The sequence below is a fragment of the Daucus carota genome, chromosome 8, assembly GCF_001625215.2.
Source record: "Daucus carota subsp. sativus chromosome 8, DH1 v3.0, whole genome shotgun sequence".
NCBI lineage: Eukaryota > Viridiplantae > Streptophyta > Magnoliopsida > Apiales > Apiaceae > Daucus > Daucus carota.
The window spans coordinates 4396934-4407270 of NC_030388.2; the positions used below are offsets into that span (position 1 = coordinate 4396934).

At 32.0% G+C, this 10337-nt stretch overlaps 1 long non-coding RNA gene across 1 annotated transcript; it reads right to left on the minus strand.

The window, feature by feature from the left end:
- Positions 1-4668: 4668 nt before the first annotated feature.
- LOC108197531 (uncharacterized) lies at positions 4669-7187 on the minus strand. The gene is made up of 4 exons (XR_001802022.2): positions 6890-7187; positions 5858-6104; positions 5682-5746; positions 4669-4941 (listed from the first exon to the last, which is right to left on the minus strand). It is a non-coding gene; the product is annotated as an uncharacterized LOC108197531 (long non-coding RNA).
- Between the last annotated feature and the right edge of the window lie 3150 nt (positions 7188-10337).

A 10337-nucleotide genomic window follows, 5' to 3' on the forward strand; every position in this document is an offset into this window, starting at 1 on the left:
TAAGTGGTGGTATACGTATAAGTTTACTATATTTATATTCAACCCAACAATATAAATAGGATTGTATAATTTGTAATCAATTAATTAGAAGAGTTATATCTTTTATAAACACATTTTATTCTCTTTTATCTTCCCTGCACTATCAGCACAATTATCTGAAATATCCAGCTAACATATTGTAACACTGCTGATTTGTTGTGACAATAGCTACTCCCTCCGTCCCATTTTAATTGACACTTATTCTTTTTTGGGACGTCCCAAAAAGAATGAACCTATTAAACTTACTATTTTTGAACACTACTTTTCACTATTACACCCACTACTTTCTTCCACTATCTCTATTCTATAATAATATAAACACTATTACACCCACTACTTTCCTCCACTATCTCAAATCTATTATTAAAATTTTGATGGGTCCCACCACTTTACCAACTTTTCAAGCTTTTTACTACCTTTTTCTTAATCTCCGTGAAAGTCAAAGCAGTTCAATCTTTTCGGGACGGGGGTGTATAAAGCTAGTGTTGTACTGGAGTGACGGTGTTGCACAACATGTAACACTAGCACCGCGGTTACAATAGTTAATTTTTCATTTTTCAAATTGATAAAGTGAATATATTTTTATACACTAGAATTAGAATTATATTTTATATTATTTATAACTATAAAATGTCTTATAAATATTACAAAAAAGTTTCAAAATTTATTATCTTTCCTTTCAGAAATAATTAGTATTATATTTAAATAAAATAAGACATTCAATATATAAAAAATCATAAAAAAAAGTTTTATAGAAAAATTAAAAAGAAAATACAGCGCTGTTATCGAGGTTAAATGTTTCCCCCCTAAACTAAAACCCTCAATATTATTTCCCCCCTTAACCAAAAACACTCCCGATGGACCTCACCCACTCTGGTCTCCAAACACCACCACCTCACATCACCCACTCTCCTATCCCGTCTCTCTTCACTTCCTCCCTCTCTAGTCTCTCTTCACCCTCACTCTTCAATCTCCCTCTTTAGTCTTTCACTCTCACCCAGTCTCTCCCTCACTAGCTTCATATATTGTCTCCTAATGGTAATTGAATACACAAGCACACACAATTTCTCCAATTAGGGTTACTAACTTTCGAATTTTCTCAATTTACAGGCTGGTTAGGGTTTCGTAATTGGGGCTTTTGTTTATAAGGTAAATACACACATTAATGGGGGCTTTTGACTCTTTTAGTTTCTATAAACTGTTGTATCTAAGCTCTTTTACTTTTTATTTTAGGCGATTTAAAGTTGTTGAGTTTTAAAGCGGTTTTAAGGTATTTTCTCTGTAATTTTATGGGTATATGTTTGATTTTATGTGAAATTTATTTTTGTGTGTTATTTAATTATTTCGATGTATTTTCATGTATGTTGTATATGAATCTGATTTTTTTTTTTGTGTTATTTAGTTTTTTGAATGACTCTTGCTATTTATGTATTTGATGTTTTGTGTTTTGTTTTAAATTGTTGAGGAGCTTAGAATCTGATTTTAAATTTTTTTGTTAAATGTTAGAGGAGATTTTCTACAGGTGTGGTGGGGTACAGATACAGGGTATTTATGGGTCTGGTGGGTACAGATACAGGGTATTAATATGAGTTTCCTTTTGTTTTTAGCTTTGTACTTTCATGTTTTATAAACTTGGATTCGAGATTGTCTTGTGTTTGATTAGTAACTATCTTTCAGGCGATTTAAAGCTATTGAGGATCTAAGTTGTTGAGGTTTGAAGTGATTAAAGTCGAGTAAAGTTTAAAGCTGTTGAAAATTGAATTGAAGGTACTTTTTCGAATTTTATGTGTATTTGTTTGATTTTATGCATAGGTTTGAAATTCTGGTGATGTATATGCTTGCATGATTGATTTTATGTGTTGTTGATTTCTTTTTGATATATTCTTATATATGTACATGCAACATCTACATGTGATGGTGATATCTTCTCTGGCTTGTAAATTTCCCCTTATAAATTAGACTTTGTTGTTGACATGGAGGTGTGGCTTGTTTTGCTTAATATAATTGTAATTCAGAGTATATATTATGTGTTGTTGATTTTTTTTGTGAATCTATTTTTCAAGTATGTATTACTTTCAGCTTCGTGGCATGATAATCTGTCATTTTGTATGCTAATAACTTTGGTTGTTTTGTTAATTGAGCTCGTGAAGTGTGATACATTGTTAATTGGCGTTTTCCTCCATTTGATAGACCTGTAGACTTTAGACTATTCTGGTGATGTATAGCATGTTTCTAGCTACTTATTATCCCTCTAGTTCTATTAGTATAAATTAAAACCTCTTATACTATTTTCTTAAAAACAGTACCTTACTTTTGTACAAGTTCAGATAAAAACATAAAATTCAAGGCGTAAAATAGCAAGTAACTAAGTACGAATGTCAATTAGTGTAAGTGTTTTTAAATAATATATAAGTATGGTATTAATTTCAGCTTTGTAGGTGCATTCTTCGAATCTCTGAGGACCTAGGTTCACGATGGAACATGTTAATGATTATAACTGGATAGGACTTCCAAGATACAGTAGCGAATATAAAGAAGGGATAAAAGCATTTGTGGAAAAGGCATTTGTAGGTAATGAAATGAAATGCCCCTGCAGAGATTGAGATGATCGTAAGTGGAGTCATGAGTCATCAAGATGTAATTTATGGTCATCTCATCTGCAGAGGACCTTCCCTGTCACAAGTGCAATTGATTTGTAAGGTTTCAGAAGTCAAAGTAGGAAATAGTACTGAATCTAAGGACTATGAAGCGGGGGCTGGTTTCGGGGATAACTTACACCACCGATCATGGTGAGCAACAACGAATTGCTCAGAGAGTTGCATTCTCTAAGGAGACAATCCTGAGACTGTCAAGAACTCAAAGATCGAGTAGGGCAAATCGAGTCTTCCTTACCAAGAACACGTCGTTCTGGGAAGCAACCTCTTGAATAAGGAAGTTTGTTAAGCTGTCATGATGGGAGAGGACACGTAATTACTCCGCGTTACTTGTTTGCATCTGACGGTCAGATTACGGTTGGAGGAGATGATAGGCGATTGAAAAATACAAGGGACAGCAGAAGGCCTCCTCATTAAGAAGATAGGCCACCATTGATACTCACCAGAAGATCCACAAGAATGGTGGACTTCTTGGCGGATCGACTCGAGGGCAGAGTTAGCAAGGCAGATCTACTCACCATAATCAGAGAACTAGATAATAGGCCCGAGGAGGTTAGAACTACATCAAGAACCGCGCCCACATGGCGAGGCGACTATCAGATAGGGCCACCACATGGTCAAGATCCAAGAAGCTATGAAAAATCGACTGGCCGAGATTCTCAGGGCTTCGGTGGCAGGACTGATCGGGACCTAGAACACAACTCGACAACAAATTCCACTTTCTTCCCGTCTTATATGTTAATGTGGTTAAAATTTCATACTCTGGTTCGGTCACCTATGTTAATGTTGGTTCTTGTTATGATGAATTATTTTAATAGATATTTTTCAATGGATACTTAAAACTTGTTCAAAACAAAGTGATTATGACATATTGCCTATAATATTTTTTTACTGGAGTTTGATTTGATTTAAGCAATGTCATTATTTTAAGAAAATAAATATAACCCCAGTTTTTAATCATTTCTCATCAACTCTACAAAAAAAATATGGGGAAGACAAATGGATATTTGTTCCTAAAAGTGTAAGTATATATACATACATAAAGTTTGTATTTTTTTTTTACCTTTTTGACCTTTATAGATCATTATATATGTTGTATTGTTGTGTGCATATACATTAAAGAATTCGGTATGTGAGTTAAACATTAAAGAATTTGGTATGTGAGTTAAACAAAAAAAATCTATCTTAAATTAACTTAAAGATATTTAAAATATATATCTGTTGTTAGGATTTCGGAGAAAAAATCAATGTGTGCGACAATAAAATTGTGAGCTAGCTGCAAATTTTTTCAAGATTTTATATCATATCTAGTAAATTGACAATGTGCAGCGTCATTTACCACTTGTACATAACCTATTTCCTCATTTTCAAACCCCTCCTCCCTACCTTAGGAAAAATAAACATACTATACTAGTACAAACTGGACTTTCAGCGTCGGTCAAATAACCCCTAAAGCGTCGGTTAAGTGGCGTAGCAAATGTAGGAGACGCTATAGGTATAGGCCTATAGCGTCGGTTAAGTTGGCGACGCTATTGGTTGATTATTAGCGTCGGTGGTCAATAATGCCGACGCTATAGATCTACCAACTGCGTCGGTTATTATAAATGCCGACGCTGTAGATCTACCAACTGCGTCGGCTCTTGTAAATGCCGACGCTCTAGGTCTACCAACTGCGTCGGCTCTTGTAAATGCCGACGCTATAGATCTATCTACTGCGTCGGTTATTATAAATGCCGACGCTATAGCTCCACATACTGCGTCGGTTTTGAAAAATGCCGACACTATTTATCAGATCATTTGCATTGATTCCAGTCGTACTGTTAGTCTGACCATTTGCGTTGGTTATATAAAATGCCGAAGCTATTAGTTATAAAAAAATTATTTTTTTCTATTTTTCAGATATATTAAATCATACATAAACATGTTTCATCATACTAATACACATAATATCACAACAATACAATACACACAGCAATTGAATCATTATTTTTCAATAAATTTTAAAAGATTTAATGTTATAGACTTGAAAGGAAAAGTACATTACATTACATACCACAGAATCTTAACATTTTTAAGTATAAACTACATCTTTTTTCTCAACAACGGACTTAGGACTTCGGACCTGTAAACAGGTACTCTTTGATTTTGATGACCACTGGCAGGACTTGAATCATCCATGTTTGTCCTAGGCAAGGATTTGATACAGTTTACACTCTGGGGAGTCCTGTTTTGCCTTTCGCCAATCTTCCTGCCATTTTAGACAATGATATAAAAAAGTTAAATAAATACTAAAGAAACAACGTACTGGTACTAATTTAACAAGCAACACTAATCAGATATACACAAATCAAAGTCCAAAAGATTTGAGTAACTAATATAATATACACATTTAGCAATGCAGGGAGGGAAAATACCTAGCTAACTAAATATTATAATGGACCAGAATCAAAATTAATCAAAAACAACTAACATCTTTCGGCAATAATAACTTCAAAATTAATGATACATTGAAACTAAATCAAAGATATGTAAAATTTTGACGTTTAAGACAATCAAATGAAAACTTGCAGTCAGCTAATTAAAAAATCATCTCTATGGTGATATTCTCAAACAAAATCTCAGAATAGCAGCTAATTTATTCTCAAACATAAATTGAAGTCTCTTTGATAATTATGAAAGAATAGCAGTTGGGGGCAGCAAAGTAATGTCAATTCTTCAAATAACAGATATAAGGTAGGTTAAAAATTTAAAAACACTGAGACAATGTTGTAACCTATATATGGTTTTTTGTTTTAAATTTTTTTTAAAAATAAGTAACTACTAACAAGCTAGTGATTTATATCTAACCAGAGATATATAAAGAAGTGACGCAGAATTAGAATTTAAGGTTCATGCATACCTAATATATATAAAGGGAGCAAGAAATACAATAGAACATCTTAAAAACTAGAGTACAATAGGCCTTACAGTGACTGGTTCGTTATGTACCTTATAGCACATATCAGACTAGTATGTAGACAGTCTAAACCAGCTCGAAAGTGTTTTCAAGTTTCCTGCAAATCATATTGTAGCAGTTATTACATGATGTGGGTGAGATATCAGTTTTCATTCTTTCTGTGTTTTTCTAAATAAAGTAAAGGAGTGCATCTTGCATTATGACCCACATATTTGCTGCTATGACTGATTTTTATGGTCTTGAGTGGAAGGCAGCTTGAGAAGACTGTATGCTCTGGCTTGTGCCTGATCAAAAAAGTTGACAAGTGTTACTTTATAATAATAGCTTATGACCAATGAGAGAAGAGAAGTAAATTTCCATAAAAAATAGCAGATAACAGCTTGTTTTTGAAGAGGAAGAGCTCTGTGATCCAAGGGTGAAAAGGGCTGAGCAGCTGCAATAAAGCAGCTTATTATCTGCAAAGTAGCAACCAATAAAAAGATGCAACTCTTTCTACTCATCATTAAATACAAACAGAATGCTCTCAATCACTCAAACTTTAACTCATAAAGGTATGACTGTTTGTGAAGAACGGTGAAAAAAAGCGGCCTTCTCCTATAAATATAACTAATTTTATAATTAAAGATAACTAAGATACGATAACTTTAGTACGCAAGCACCCCAGTTTCAGAACACGGGCAATAACTGTAACAAGAAAGTAAGTGTTTCCTTTTCATAATAATTTCATCAAGTAATTCAATTAATATTGCCTAACAATTCTTAAGATTACACATAAGATGGGTAAAGCATGAACCCTGTTTTATAAAACAGGAACCCCGTGTCCGTCGCATACATATCTAACATATATGCAAAGTCCCGTGTAAGAAGTTGCAAATCCACAAGACATTTTAAGCTTGAAAACCCATACTAGGATCAATTCAATTCACAAGACTCTAGTCTACCAAAAACACCACATAAATTCAGGTTTAAAAATCATGAAAACAGGGCCAAGAACACAAAAATTCAGTATATCATAGCCAAAAAAAATAAACCCTTTGTATTGCCAAGTAAAATCATCTTCACTCATCAATCTAAGTTAAAAACAAATGCCCACTTCACAAAACATCATCACATGACTAGAATAAAATCAACATCATCAAACAGTACACTAAAACTCAAACCCACCAAGAATCAATACTAAAACAAAAGCTAGATGCAATTTGTCAGACTGATCCCAAAATTTGGGGATATAGAAAAGTACCGATACAAAGAAGCCCAACAATCCATCTGTGAAATCAATTAATTAATCCAGTAATTAAGCATCCGAATCAGTTTGTGAAGCCGAGCAATCTAGTGAGCCGGTAGAAGAATCGAGCCCACCATCAACCAAGATATCGAGAAAGGAAAATGACATTTGAGTGGAGAAAGAAAGTTAGAGGAGATCGAGATTGGGAAACTGAAAAAAGATTCATCACTGATGGAGAGTGAATTAGGTATTAGAGTCGACAGTTTGCCAAGAGGTTTTGTGAGGAGATCGTGTGTATACCAGCACTTAGCACTCTCATATAAATCCTATCCCTGTAGTGTAGGTATTCAAATATATTTTTATTTTATTATAATTTTAAAAGTAAATTATAAAATATATTTTTCTTTACATTATAGTAAATATAATTATATTTATAATATATATTTTAAACTATAAATACTATCAAAATTTTAAAATAATATTAAATCTCTTTTAATTTAAAAATAAATTATATAAAATTAAATTTAAGATAATAATAACAAATATAATTTTAAATTATAATATATGCAATTTAATTAATTTAAATTATAAGATTAATTGATTAAGTTATAAATAAAAACTTTTAAAATTTTTGACTATATTTTACACACTCAAATTTTAAATATAATTTTAAATTTATAGTATACATATAATTATATATTATATTTTAATTTAAAATTATATTATAAATGATACTTCCTCCGTCCCACTGGATAGTTGCAATTTATTTTTAAATTTTTTTTCTAAATTAAAATTTGGATGTTAAGCTTTTATTTAGAAGAAAACAATCTCAAAAATAAGTTATAGAGCTATATTTTATAAGAGTATTGAAATGCGCGTCAAATGGCTGAAACAAATTCTATACTTGACAGAGGGAGCATATATTATTTATATAATATATGATATAATTTTCATTAGCCTTTAAGATTGTATTATATTTATAATAATAATATATCATAAAATATTTTAAACTATATATTATAATATAATTTTAAAATTATTATATATTAAAAGTAATTGTTATATTATAATTAATGTATAATTTTGAATTACAATATATATACAATTTAATTTATTTCTAATTATAATATTATATTATTAATATAATAAATTACGAAAAAATTTAGTTATATTTTATAATATAATTTTGAAATTATATTTCTCCCTCTGTCCCATTTAATTTTATACGTTTCTTTTCAACTGCTCGACACGTATTTTAATGCTCTTATAAAATATAGTTCTGTAACTTATTTTTGAAATTTTTTTTATGAATAAAAACTTAATACATAAACTTTAATTCGGAAAAAAAATTAAAAATAAATTGCGCAACTACACTTTACACGAGTATTAAAGTCCGTGTCCCTTCCTCGTCCCCCAATGTATTCTAGGGGGATGAAGTGAGTTTAATTAAGACATTTCTATTTGTATTATATATAATATAATTTTAATTATAATTTAAAAATTATATTTTGTATAATATAATTTAATATCTATAATATATATAATTTTAAAATAGAATGTACATAATTATAATTAGAGATATAGACATACATATACATATATACATATATATATATATATATGTATATATATGTGTGTGTATGTATGTATGTATATTATAAAATTTTAGTTTTAAAATTATATTATATATAATAGAATATTAAAATTACAAAATATATATTTTATTAAATTATAATACATATATATATATATATATGTGTGTGTGTGTGTGTGTGTAATTTAATTTAATTGAATTATAAGATTATATTTTTAATAATAAATATTTCGAATTTTTTAGTTATATCTTATATGATATAATTTTTAGTTACATCTAAAGCGTCGGCATATTCTTCACTGACGCTACAAGTGAACCTATAGCGTCGGCATTCTCTCCACCGACACTAGAAGTGAATCTATAGCGTCGGCATTCTCTGGACCGACGCTACAAGTGAACCTATAGCGTCGGCATTCTCTCAACCGACGCTACAAGTGAATCTATAGCGTCGGCATTCTCTTGACCGACGCTACAAGTGAACCTATAGCGTCGGCATTCTCTGGACCGACGCTACAAGTGAACCTCTAGCGTCGGCATTCTACCGACCGACGCTACAAATGAACCTAGAGCGTCGGCGTTTTGCTTGACCGACGCATAAAAGTATCTACAGCGTCGGTTCTGTCTTTAACCGACGCTAAAAGGGCGACGCGGAAAGTCATTTTTGTACTTACATGAAAATAAAGGAAGCAATGGGTCTTGCCCTTCAAAAACTCATAAAACAAGATCTGAATCGAGTCTTCCTTACCAAGAACACGTCATTCTGGGATGCAACCTCTTGAAGAAGGAAGTCGTTGTCGTGACGGTAGAGGACACGTAAATACTCCGCGTAACTTGTTTTCATCTGACGGTCAGATTACGGTTGGAGGAGATGATAGGCGATTGGAAAATACCAGGGACAGCGGAAGGCCTCCTCATTAAAAAGATAGTCCACCATTGATACTCACCGGAAGATCCACAAGAACGATGGACTCCCTGTCGGATCGACTCGATGGCAGAGTTAGCAAGGCAGATCTACTTGCCATTATCAGAGAATGAGATAATAGGCCCGAGGAGGCTAGAACTACATCAAGAACTACGCCCACATGGCGACGCGACTATGAGATAGGGCCACCACATGGTCAAGATCCAAGAAGCCATAAAAAATCGACATGTCGAGATTCTCAGGGCTTCGGTGGCAGGACTCATAGGGACCCAATCTTGATCGAGGCGCGACGAAGTTTCGGGAACACTCGCGAGCAAGAGAGGCCTCAGACCCAGAACACAACTGGACAACAGATTCAAATTTCTTCCCGTCTTATATGTTAATGTGGTTAAAATTTCATACTCTGTTTCGGTCACCTATGTTGAAGTTAGTTATTGTTATGATGAATTATGTTAATACATATGTTTTATGGATACTTAAAACCTGTTCATAATATTTTTTACTGGAGTTTGATTTGATTTAACCAATGTCATTATTTCTAAAAAATAAATATAACCCCACTTTTTAATCAATTCTCATCAACTCTAGAAAGAAAATATGGGGAAGACAAATGGACATTTGTTCCTAAAAGTGTAAGTATATATACATATATAAAATTTGTATTTTTTTTTTTACCTTTTTGACCTATATAGATCATTTTATCAGTTGTATTGTTGTGTGCATATAGGTTCCTGTGTCATTCAACAAGAGACCCGACAAGAGTTGTAGGCTTAGATAACTAATTAATTATAAATTAATTAAACAGTATAAATGTTACAACATTAAGATACAACCTCCCATAACATATAATATTTTTAACAGTCTTGAATGTTTTGTACCTAAATGCATAGTTATTATAAATCTCTTATAATTAGCTAGAAAAAACTCATGGTCGATAAAATATGAAA